This window comes from Miniopterus natalensis, chromosome 14, assembly GCF_054644295.1.
Source record: "Miniopterus natalensis isolate mMinNat1 chromosome 14, mMinNat1.hap1, whole genome shotgun sequence".
In the NCBI taxonomy this organism is placed as follows: domain Eukaryota; kingdom Metazoa; phylum Chordata; class Mammalia; order Chiroptera; family Miniopteridae; genus Miniopterus; species Miniopterus natalensis.
Window position 1 is genome coordinate 12,237,513 of NC_142094.1, and position 13,485 is coordinate 12,250,997.

Consider the following 13,485-nt stretch of genomic DNA (forward strand, 5'->3'; position numbering starts at 1 on the left):
GGACATAATCAAACTTCTCTGGAGGACGTGGCTTCCGGAAGGGCTGCTGCTCACACCTGGGAGAATTAGCGCCACCGGGGCCAGCCAGAGTGGAAGGAAGGAAATTCTGTGCTCAGACCCAGGGCAGAAGGTCAAAGAGGCTGCCCCACTGAGGCCCCTGACAGCACAGGGGCCATGAGCCGCGCTGGTTCCGGGCCCCAGGATGCAGCCTTTCCCAGCAGCCAGTGCGGAGGCAGCTGGCACGCAAGACCCTGTTGCCTGCGTGTCGGCCCCATGTCACAGGTAAACAAGGGTGCCTACAAAAGCTGCACGCTGCAGGTGGGGGTGGCTCTGAGCCCACTCTCACACCAGGGCGGGGTGGGGCGGCTCCCCTTTGTGCTGGGGAAGAGCTCTGCACTCAGAGACCAAGGGAGCAGCGCCCATTCCAGCTCCATTGTCCTCGCTCCAGCAGCCTCTGCACCTCAGTGGGTCAGGGCCAATCACATCTGCTTATCAAACTGCTGTGTGGACCACATAAAGCCCTGCACAGAGGCTGCAGGATGCAGGGCTGTGGGTGTAAGCGTCAGCTCTGCAGGCTGGGCCGACCGTGGCACTGCCACCTGCTGGCTAGGAGAGCCTGGGGGCTCTGCTTACCTCTGGGGCTCAGTTTCCTCAGTGGGGATCATCAGAGGGCTGCTTCGAGGTTTGAAATAACAGAATGTATGCTAAGCACTAAACACAGAGCCTGGCCTGGAGAAAGCACCCAGTGGATGACAGTGGCTGTTGCTAAGTTGACTGTTGTTAAAAAGACAAGATGACCATTCCCACCAGAGTTGGTGGCTGGGGCAGGGTGGGGATGATCTCAAAGTCTGACCCCTTTGCTTGGTAGTTCCAGCACCTCCCCAGGAACACAACTTCAGCTAACCCAACCACAGGATACTGAGGGGTACCCCCAAGGCCAGGGTACCACAGTGATGTCTCCTGGTTTCTTCTCTGAGAATGAAAGTTCAGGGGCAGCTAACTCTGTATTCCTATGTCCCGACCATGGATATAAGATTATATGAGAGTTTCTCAGCACAGGTTCGTCAAACACATATACTAATGTGCATGTGTGTGTGCATGCAGAGATAAAGGGACACACAAGATACGACACAAGGCGGCTCAGCAAGCCTGCTGCTGTGCAGGGGGGCGCACTGTGGGCCTCCATTCCTGCCAGCACCCCAAGGCCTGTCCTATCCAGCTTAGCCTCTGTCACCGGGGCCAGCCTTGTCCTGCCTTTCCCACCTCTTACTCCTCTGGTTCCTGCTCTGGGACTCCAGGAGGCCTCCCTGGATGCCCTCAGCTTTCTGCTGTCCGCTGGCACAGCCCTGGAGCCAGGCGCCTCCTGGAATGGGCCTGGGCCCCACCCCCCTGAGTTAGGGGAAGGGCATTTGTCCTGCTCACTTGTACACAGCAGGGGCCTGAGCAGGGACCCGGTTCTGTTAGCAGCCTCTCTGCCTCCCTCTCCTCTGTCCGCCGAGGACCACCTCATGCTAGACTCACAGAGGAGCCTGGCTTGGCACACACACGCGTACATGCAAACACACGTGTACATGCAAACACATTCACACGCAGTTATGCTTTTAAAAATCTATTTTATGTAGAAGAACCGCAGGCTCAAAAATATGTCCAAAGTCACACAGCTCCTGCGTGGCAGAACTCGGATCTCTGGCACGTTCAGCTCTCCCCTGGGTGTGCTTCAATAACAAATTTACAAAACACGGGCTCGGAATCCTGGGAAGTAGCGAGGGACCGCGCGGCCGGCCTGGCGCCCTAGCTGCCCTGCCTGACCATTGCGCTTCCCACTGTCGGGCTCCGGCGTGGGGGGGGGCGCCCCCAGCCCCGGGCCCCGCCCCCCGCTGTGCCTCCGCGTCTGCTTGTCTGTGGCGCCCCCTCCTGGTCGCGAGCAGAGCCGCAGCGCAGCGCCGCTGACTCCAGAAGCGGGGCCCCGAGCCGGCCGGCGCCCCTCCTCTCTCCCCGGGCCTCGCGGGGGGGTCTCCGCACCGCCGCGAGCCGGGGCTGCCCCGTCTGAACCCACAAACGAGCGCATTTACACGCGCGTGCGCACGCCCCGCTCGCGCGCTCACACTTGCACTCACCCCCCCCTCCTGCGGGCTCAGCCCCCGCTCGACATGGCTTTTACCATCACAAAGGCGCCCAGCAGGATGACCCCATTTGTTACATTATAGGTGGGGAAACTGAGGCCGGGAAAGAAGACGCCTTGGCGGAAGGCACCGGGCCGCGCGTCAGGACAGCTGGGCCCTTGGCACCGGGGCGGGGCCGCGGCAGGGAAGCGCTGGGGCCCCGCGGCTGCGGGCTGCGCAGCCGAGCGATCAGGGAAGTGCCCCCTGGTCTGGGCCCGTGACAACTGGGGTCTGTCCAGGACCTGAGCACTCAGGGGAGCAAGCAGGTGTCTCAACAGACAGATGCGACGTCGCGCGCTAGGAGCGAGAATGGACACCTGCGCGGAGCCCGCTGGGCAGGGTGGAGGCACCTCTAGGCCAGCTGGGGAAACCTGTCAGAGGAGGCGGCGGCAGGAGGGCTGCGCGGGAGGGGTGCTGGTGCCCTGGCAGGAGCCCCTGTCTTCTCCATTCCTGTGTCCCGTCTCCTCGCTGTGGGCCTGGGCGCGGCAGGAGCCCACACCAAGATCTATCAGGACGCGGGAAAGAGGGTATCGTCTCAGCTGCAAAAGCAAATAGAGGTGGATCCCCCACCGTGCCCCCCAGGGAAATGCACCTCAGCTGTAACCACCGCCACCTGCGCTCACTGGGGTGTGAGACCGGAGAGCACTTTCCTGACAAGGCACAACTAGAGCAAATGGAAATGTACCAGCCCGGCCACAGATGCCCGGTTTCTCTCCACTCCCTCCTTCATCCTAAGGGTGCACACACACACCCTGGATATATTAAAAGATCCACTAGCTCCAAAGATCTCAGCAAAGTAAACAAGTGAAGCTTTTAAAAACAGGAGAACAGGCGGTAATATCTCTAACTCGTTTTACAGAAAGGTTTGAACCCGTACCCAGCACAGGATACATGTTCTCACCGAGCTCATTTGGAGCGTTTGGAAACACTGACGCTGAGCTGGATAAGCACGGATACCTGACACCTTCCACCAACCTCACCCTTACCAGGTTGCAACAAAACTAGAAACAATAAGAAAACTATTAAAAATGCATTTTGGAAGCAACATTTCTACAATGAAAATAATAAAATGTTTGAAACTCGATGGCAATAGATGTTTATATAAAAATGATGAAATTCAACAAAAATGGTATTTAGAAGGAAATTAAATCCTCAGATGGACTTGTGATAAACAGGATAAAAGGGTCAAAGGAGAAAGCTAATGGCAACTTGGGTGAAAGGGGGAAAAAAAGTGAAGTGAAAAGCTCTTCAGAAACAGACGCCAATAAGAACACGACCTATCAAAACTAATGGGATGTGTCCAAGTAAGTGCTCAGGGGCAACTGCACAGCCCTGAGTGTATGTGCAGGTACTTAAATAAATGGGAGATATAACTGAGCAAATAGCACAAGAAGCTTTTGTGAAAAGGAATAAATGAGACTTAAACTAATTTAATTTTTTAAAAAACATAATAAAAGCAGACTTGATAAATAAAACCCCGAACCAATTCTTTGAAAACACCATTAAAATAAGCAAATCTCGCCTGGCCATTGTGGCTCAGTGGTTGAGCATTGACCTAGGATCCAGGAGATCAAGGTTCAGTTCCCAGTCAGGGCACATGCCCGGGTTGCAGGCTCGATCCTCAGCAGGGGACGTGCAAGAGGCAGTTGATCAATGACTCATCATTGATGTTTCTCTCTCTCTCCTCCTTTCCCTTCCTCTCTCTGAAATTGATAAAAACATAATTTTTTTTAAAATACTAAAAAAAAAAAAAAAAAAAAAAGCAAATCTTGCCCAGCAGCATGGCTCAGTAGTTGATCAGGGACCTTGGATCCAGGAGATGGAGGTTAGATTCTCAGGTGTGCAGGAGGCGGCGGATCAATGACTCTCATCATTCATGTTTCTATCTCTCTCTCTCCCTCTCCCTCCTCTCTCTGAAATCAATAAAGATACATTTTTTAAAAATAAAAAATTAGCAAATCCCTGGGAAGTGAAGCAAAAAAAAAAAAAGAAAAAGTAAAGTTAGGTTAAAAAAAGTGACATGACTACTGCTATGAAGCAGATGTTTTAAACCACAAGAAGATAGTAGGTACAGCTCCATTCTGGTTGGTTTTGTTTTATCTGGATGAAGTAAAAGATTTTCTTGGCATATACATACCACTAAAGTGGCTTAACAGGAAAAAGAAACCCTGAAAAAACAATAAACAGAGAACAAACTAAACAAGTAACAAGGTGTCAGAGTGGGTCCATCTGCCCTCAGAGACAGGATTTCTGCAACGGATGTCACAGGAGAAAATGGGACGCTCCGCAGTTCTTCCCAGGAGATCAGCAAGCTGAGCGAGGGCTCCACACACCCACATGCACAGACTGCAATGATACAGGAAATCTCCCAAGATACTTATAATAGTCAAAAACAGTTTCCAAATTTAAAAATACTATTTGTGTGTGTGTTTTTAAGACCCTACATGGAGGAAAATAACAGAGTGTGACCGTAAGTGCCCACTAGAAAGAGATTCATCTGAAAGGTACACAGGAGACAGACCAGCACAGTTAGTAATGGAGACGGAGAGAGATGAGAGGTTTGGGGGAGAGTTAAAGAGGAAACTATTCCTATCTTGCTGGGATGCTTACAAACTAAATATATTCATATGCTAATTCAAAATCATTAGATGAAACTAAATGTAAATCAATCAATAAAAGTAAATTAATATAACCAATAATTTATAATAATATCAATGTGAAAGAAGAAATAACACTCCAATAATTGCTAATTAAATATTTTCAAGCTAAAGAATAAAAATTAAAAATTTAGAAAAGATGTTAAAGAACTTTTACAATAGGAGGATATTTAAAGTAAAAGGTCATTTTTGTAATGAGAGAGGTAGGAATGATTCACCCAAACAGGATGTAAAAGCCTAAAGCCATAAAGGAAAATACAAAATTTGATTGTATGAACATTCAAAACCTTTATGCAAAGAAAGGCACTGTCGACTTGTCAAAGGACAAGTGTCACACTAGGGAAAAATATTTATGAGATTTCCAAACAGCCACAGGATTTATATCCGGAATAAAAGGATCTTTGACAAAATCAATATGGTACAAAACCCAATAGAAAAATGAACAAAGGACATGCACAAGAGACAGGAGATGTTAGGATGGCTAATAAACACTTGAAAATATGCTAAAGCCTCCAGTTATCTAATAAAAATGCAAATTTAAACAATAAGGAAATGTTCCTTGTGCCTACCAGACTGGCAAAAATGAAAAGCATTGGGCCCGCTGGGCCTGGCAGGCCCTGGGAAAGTTCTGCTGTGCGTCAGGTGTTTCCTCCGTCTGCTGAGCGCGTCTCCCCCTCCGTCCCTCTAAATTGACTCTCGGCCTCACCGGCCCCTTCCCGTGCCCCTGACCCGCAGCGTTCATTTGCTCTGCTCTTGGCCCTTCCCTCGAGGTCATCCGCTCCGCCTGACCCGCTCGGACCCGCCATCCCAGCTGCCTCTCCGTGGCTGCCCGTCGGGCCTGGTTCCCGTCCGGCACATGCAGCTGCTTTTTCTGTCTTGTCTGTCTGTCTGCTTCCTCTGATGTTCAGCTTGGGGTCTTCCTCCGAGTTTCCTCCTCTTGCGCCCCATTTTTCCCCTCTGGCCACTCACTTTCCAGGGAAGGTCAGCCACCTTGGCTAGTCGGGTGGACGTGGGAGGAGGGGCAGGAAGCCTTACCCCCAGGCGGTACCTCCCCTGCCAGGTGCCCTGAGGTCAGGGCAGAGGGCGAGGTAACAGGGGTCAACCAGCCTTTTTTGCATCCTCACGGGGCTATTCTGGCCCTTGGGAGCCTCCCTGTCCTTTTAGCCTGGGTGCTGCGTTTGTCCGGGGCTGCCAGCCTGCACTGTAGCTGACTGTCCCTTAGTGCAGGGCGGGCAGAGGCAGCCAGCTAACCTGGGTAGGGTGGCACTCACTCCAGGTGGGCTCTGGAGCGCTCTGGCACTGCCTGGACCCCTGTGTCTGGTACAGGGTCTCCTCACAAGAGCAGTGCTGGGTGGGCGGTGACCGCAGGGTAGTGCAGGTAGGAGAGGAGTTGCTCCAGCCTGACCCTGGGTGGGCTGAGTAGCCACTTCCACTCAGACATGTGCCTCACCACCTGTCCTGGACCACACTGGGCTGTGGCTCCCCAGGGACTTCTCTTGGATTTTCATCTTAGTTTCTGGGATTTCATCTTATGAGGAACCAAAAGCAAAATTTAAAAACAAAAGTAGGTTAGATGTTTTCATGGGTGAACGGAATGGACGCATACAGACATTGCCGGCGGGAGTATAACTCAGCATGCCCTCCTCAGGGGACGTTGTAGCAGCACGTGCCAAATGCTTGAAAACTTGCCTGGGCGTCCACGACAAGATGGTGTGGACTTGCCTGTCCCTAGTCCTTCCCTCTGAATGGCTACATGCATGGAAATAGCCTGACAGACAATCCTAGCAGGACTCTGTGAGGTGGACAGAGGAAGGCAGGCTGTCCAGGAAGGATGGACGTGAGGAGTGACCCTGCACTGAATTCCTGGGTTCTCTTCTCCCATTGTTTCAGTCCATTCCATCTGCTATAATAAAAACACCATAAACTGGGGGACTTGAACAACAGAAAGTTTTTTCTTTCCGTTCTGGAGGCTGAGAAGTCCAAGATCAAGGCACTGGAAGAAGATAAGGGGTAGGGAGAGAAGGGAAGGACTAAGCAGGGTTTTTAGACTTGACACCAAAAGTACACATAAGAAAAAAATTGATAAACTGGACCACATTAAAATTAAAATTATTTTTCTCTGCAAAAGATCCTTTTAAGCCCAGCTGGTGTGGCTCAGCAGTTGAGCATTGACCTATGATCCAGGTCATAGGTCAATATATATATATTTTTAAATCCTGTTAAGATAATGAAAAGACAAATTAGACTGGGATAAAATATTTGCAATCACATATCTAACAAAGAACTTGTGTCTGGAACAGATAAAGAACTATCAGAACTGAACACTAAATAAACAAAATGGAAAATATACAAAAGATATGAAGAGATATATAACCAAGGAGGATATACAGATGGCAAAAAAACACATGAAACTATGGTCATCATAGTTATCATTAGCCACTAGGGAAGGGCAAATAAAAACCACAAAGAGATATGACTACACATCTATTAAAATTGCTAAAAAAAAAAAAAAAAAAGTGGTAACACCAAATGCTGGTGAGGATGCAGAGAACCAGAGCTTTCATACAAGTCTGGTGAGAGTGTAAAATGTGCAGTCATTCTGGAAAATAGACAGTTTGGCAGTTTCTTTTAAAAGTAAAAATAGACTTACCATATGGCCCAGAAGATGCAATCTTCGGTTTCCATACTGAAGAAGTGAAAACTTATTTTTACACAGAATATTTCACATGAATATTCATAACAGCTTTATTTGTAATACACCAAAATGGGAAAATATTCAAATGTCTTTCCATGGTGAATGGTTAAACAGGCTGTGGTACATTCATATTATGGAATACTATCCAGGATTTAGAAAGAACAAACTAATGATACATGCATGTAGCAACTTGGATGAATTCAAGGAAATTATGCTGAATGAAATAAGCCAATTTAAAAGGGATATATAAAGAATCATATATATGTATATATACACTTTATGATTCTGCCTCTATGAGTTTTAAAGTAACATAATTATAATTTCCATAATAGATGGAACACAGACTAGTAGTTGCTAGAGGTTAATACTGGGGTGAGGAGTGTGTGGCTATAAAGTGGTAGCATGGGGAAGCCCTGTGGTGATGGTAGTTATGTGTCCTGACTCTGGTGGTGGGTACACAAAGCCACACACATGATAATATTGCGGAGAGCAACACACACATACACACAAATGAATATAAATAACTTGTGAAATCTGAGTAAGTTCTGTAGCTTGTATCAAGGTTGATTTTCTAATTTTGATATAACATTATAGTTACGCCAGAAGGTAGCATTGGGGAAAGCTGGGGAAAGAACACAAAGAACCTCTCTGTATTATTTTTGTCAAACTTCCTGTGAATCTATAATTATCTCAAAGTAAAAAAGCACTTTTAAAAAATGGCTTCAGGATCTCAATTGTAGGAATTTATTTTAAGAGGGGGAAAGGACAGCATTCAATTCAGGGAAAATGGAGTCAGCCCATTTCACTGTGTTTCCCACTGCAATGCAACTATAACATCCGGATAGGATGAACGGCAACGCTATTTGAGGTGTTTTAAAATCAAATAACAGCATGAGAAGTGGGAAAGGAGAAAATAATTCAAAGTAAAACTGAGCTGGTGGTAAGTTTTACCATTTCCTTTCCCCACTATCCCACAGCCTGTCCTCAGGCAACCTTAACCATGAAGGTGGCATCAGTGGAAGCAGACAGCCAGGAAAGCCCTCCATTCAGGGTGAGCAGAAAAGTGTCTGCAAATGCCCAGAGAGACTGCAAGAAACTGTCCTCCCAGTCCCCCCTTATCTTTATATTTTCATGCCTTAGCCCCCTGCAGCCCACAGGCACCTCCTTTTCTGACAGCTAGAGCTGTGATCCAAGTAGGGTGGGTTTTTTTAAACTATTGTTTTTTTACTCTCTCTGTTCTTTTACTCTCTTGACCCTGGATGCAGGCATAGTCTTGGTAAGGACGTTGCAGAGTGAGATAAGCAAACCCCCAGTTTCTTGGATGCAAAAAGGGAAGCCCAGGGGCCTGGAAAGTATCAGGAAAATACAAGAGTGGGAGGTTTTCAGGACATTGACCCCAAAATGTTGTCTATGAGCTCCTGGGCCCCCTCCTGAGCTGTGCCTGCATAGATCAAAACCCTAAACAGCATGTCTTTGAGCATGGACCTAAGAGAGATCCATGTCCAGGTCCCACTGGACCACTGGGTAGCACACACATGGGACTGACCCAAATAACAGTGCCAGGGCTTTTGTAAAGGGAACTGATATTGTGACCACAACCCACAGAAGGCTGGTTGCTACTTACAGCTGAACCGCAATTACAGGGATATGTATAGAATTAAATGTTTATGTTAGAAAAGAAGAAACATCTCAAATTATTAATCTAAGCTTCAACCTTAAGCCATTAGAAAAAGTAGAGCAGAATAGAATCATGGCATGCACAAAAAAGGAATAATAAAGAAAAGAAACCAATGAAATTAAAAACAGAAAAATCAATGATACCAAAGTTCATTCTTTGAAAAAAATCAATAAAATTAATAAACCTCTAGTAAGACTGACAAAGAACAAAAGTAGAGAACAAATTACCAATATCAAGAATGAAAGAGGTGATAGCACTAAAGATCCCAAAGACAATAAAAAGATTGCAAGGGAATCCTAAAATTAATCTATGCCCCGAAAACTGATAACTTAGATGAAATCAATTCCATTTCACAATCTATCACAATTCACTCAAGGTAAAATAAATAATCTGAGACTCCAAGATGGTTGATGAGTAGGTGGAAACTACACTCACCTCCTCCAGGCCCCAAACCAGATTTACAGCTAAATTATAGAGCAATCAGCCTGAATAACCAACAGAAGGCTGGCTGAACTGATTACATTAGAACCAAGGATTTGCAGAATAAGCAACATAGAGACTGGTAAGAAGGGTGGAAAAGTGGAAAGGGGTGGGCCCCCTCACCCAGGAGCAGCAGCTGAGAAGCTGGGGGGATATGGTGGCTTCAAAACTCCCTTTCCCCAGGGATCCCCAACCCAGAGCAACAGAGATGGGAAGAAGAGCGCTCATAGCATCTGGTGGTGAAAATGGTGGGGATGCAGTCCACCTGGGAGACCCAGACGCCACCTTCCAGGGACGAGCACTCCTACTGTTACAGCACCAGTCTTGGGAGTGCACTGCCAGGCCCCCAACTGCTGGTGAGGCCACTCTGCCATGCTTGGGGGCCCTGCAGAGGGGGCTGCTGGCTGCACCCAGCGGTGCCTTTTGGGGCCCTTTTTCTGGGGAGGCTCTTGGCAGAGACTCAAACAGTGATTAAACTGTGGCTTTGGAAAGAGGAACATCTCCCCTACCTCAAGGGCACAGACAACGCCCGGGCCCAGCCTGTTGAATCACTTGGCCAGCCCCCTCCTGCTGAGTTCAGCCTCACAGGGGGACCAGAGTGCCATACAGAGCTGGGACTTTCTGAGTGTGTCTCCTGAGGAAGCTTTTGTCCAGGAACCAGACAGGTGGGTGCTGGGGTATGTGGCTACATCGCAGGGTTGGGGGCAGCTCAGCCTATACTACCCCAGTAAGGGGAAGACGCGCCCAATCCTCTCCTACGGGCTTGCAGGCACCACCCCCTTGGGAGACTGTTTGGATCAGCCTCCCCAAGTCCCGGATACCATATCCTGTGGGCTCAGTTCCATGGAGGGAAGGGGCAATGGCTAAGAACCAGGAGGCTATTGCCTGGGACCGGGATGACGTGCTCAGACTCTCCGGCTGGCTGGGTGTGCACTGTGCGGGTCTGCTTATACATGTTTTTTTTTTTTAATAAACACCGTAAATGTATTTTCTCTTCCTTATGCTTTCTTACCATTTTCTTTTCTCTAGCTGACTTTGTTGTAAGACTACAGTATATAATACATATAACATACAAAATGTGTTAATCAACTGTTTATCGGTAAGGCTATCAGTAGTTAAGTTTTGGGGGAGTCAAAAGTTATACGTGGACATTTGACTGCATTGGGGGCATTGGTGCCCCTAACCCCCACGCTGTCCAAGGATCAACTGTACTGGCAATACCAAGGGTTGGTGAAGAGGCAGAGTTCTGGAACTCTCCATCATCGCTGGTGGCCATGTAAAATGCACAGCCAGCCCGACCAGGTGTGGCTCAGCGGTTGGTTGAGCATCGACCTAGGATCCAGATCAAGGTTCAATTCCTGGTCAGGGCACCTGCCCGGGTTGCGGGCTCGATCCCCAGTAGGGGGCGTGCAGGAGGCAGCCAATCAATGAGGACTCTCTCATCATTGATGTTTCTCTCTTTCTCTCCCTCTCCCTTCCTCGCTCTGAAATCAATAAAGATCTATTTTAACAAAAAAATTAAACAAAATAAATAAAAATAAAAATAAAATGCACAGCCACTCTCCAAAATCTGACAGTTCTATGAAACCATATGACTCAGCAGCCCTACTCAGGGGTATTCATCCTGGAGTAAGAAAAACCTATGTTCACATACAAACCTCTACACAAATGTTTATAGCACCTATATTCTTAATTGCCAATAGTAAAAAGAAACACAATGTTCTTCATTGATGAATGGACAAGCAACTGGGGCCTATTTGTACATTTGGGTACTGTTTACCACTCAAAAGGAACACAGCATTGATCTACAGAACAATCAGGATGAATCTCAAAGGCATGATGCTTAGTGAAAGGAGCCACTGACAAAGATTACATACCGAACGGCCCCACTTACATGCCATGCTCAAAACGCCAAAGCTGTAGTGATGAAAAATGCATCAGTAGTTAGCAGGAGTTGGGGGTGGCGGATGGTTGGACTACATAACAGGAGGGAGCACTTCAGAGATGGGACTGCTTAATCTCTCAGTTATGGTGCCAGTTACATGAATCTATATACGTGTTAAAATTCATAGACCTACGCATCTCTTTAAAATGACACAGGAGGGGAAATAAAATATTTTAAAAATCTGTTTTGTACTAGACACTTTGCACAGTCTCATTAAATCCTCACAACCTGCAAGACTGGTTTCTTATCCCATCTTACAGACAAGAAAGCTGAACCTCAGAGATACTCAGGAACTTGCCCAGTCACATCCTAGTGAGCCCCTACCCAGACCCTCAGTGCACCTCAGCCCTGGGATAGCCGTCTGTGTGTTACTGAGTAGCTTAAGACGTTGGAAAGACAGGCTTCCATCCCTCTTGAGATCACTTGCATGTCTGGCTTCTGTGCACAGCCTTGCTTAGATGGACTTGCTCAGCTTTCAGTCAAGTGAACCTCGAGGGGCTCGCTGGGGTTTCTTGAGCACTGGTCTGCATACATGGGTTGAATTTGGAATGTGAGGGTATTGAACTAATGGAAAGAATGCTGGACTGAGAACCACATGTGTTCAATCTCGACCCCTCCCTTAGATGATTTCATCCAGTAGGAACTGATGTCTGTCAGAAGTGCATTTTAAGCCCAAATAATATATCAACCTGAGGTTCAAACAGTATTCCTGTCTCCACAGATGTCTCCATATGGCTATCCCACAGTTCTGTCCCCAGTGCAGATGGGAGTGCTGGGGTCTTCCCTAAAAAGCTCTTGTTCCTCACAACCCCCAGATCCAATACACTTCCAAAGCTACCTCCTAAAGCCCTAGCATCCACCACTTATGCCTCTCTGCAGCACCCTCCAGCACTCCTGTGTCAGCCTCCTTCCAGGAGTCATGCCTAGACTCCCTCCAAACTATTCTCCACCCAGCAGTAAAGGGAATTTTTCAGAAATGCAAAGCTGACCATCTTGTCCTAGCTAAGTGTCCTCTGAAGGCTTCCCAGTATATTGGGATAGATAGCACCTTAATTCAGCCTCATAACCCCAGGCTCTCCATCTCCCTCTCTCCAGCTCCCTTCAATCTCTGCCCTATCCTGACTCCACCCACACTGGTTCATGCCACAGGACCTTTGCACAGACATTCCTGCTGCCTGACACACTACACTCTTCCCCTTCCCCAAATCCTACCCTTTGCCAAGTTAACCTGCTTCTTCAGATCATGTGTCAAAGGCCACTTGCTTCCTTTAGGGAAGCCTTCCTGACCTATACTATCTACAGCCACACTGTCCTCAACATAACCTCTGGCCACACTGGCCATTAAGAAATTGCAATGTGCAACTGCTGCTGGGAACTTAATTGTGCTTAATTTCTATTTCAATAAAAACTGGTACTATGTTGTTATATTTGAAATAGCTAGGGTTATGTGAATCTTACTTTTTCAACAGCAAATTTTATGAAATCCACGTACAGCTCAATTATCTTCCCCAATATTTAGCATCTGAATTGAGAAGTGCTGTAAAATACACACCAAATTCAAAGACTTGACAAAATATACAAATGTCAAATCTCACTAATGTTTTTGTATTGCTTATATGTTGCAATCCTATTTTAGATATATTGGCATAAAAATAAAAATATTAAAATTCATTTCACATGTTTCCTTTTCCCACATGTTAATGTGATAGCACTGTGTCCCTATCAGGTGGCAGGCAGAGGCCATCGTTTAGAAGGGAAAAGTCTGATCATGCGGGTCCCCAGGCCGCGGCTCAGCAGAAGGCAGCGTTTGAGAGGCTGGGCTCTGTCTCCTTGAGTCAAGCCAGCTCTGTGCACCAGGGCTGTTCTCT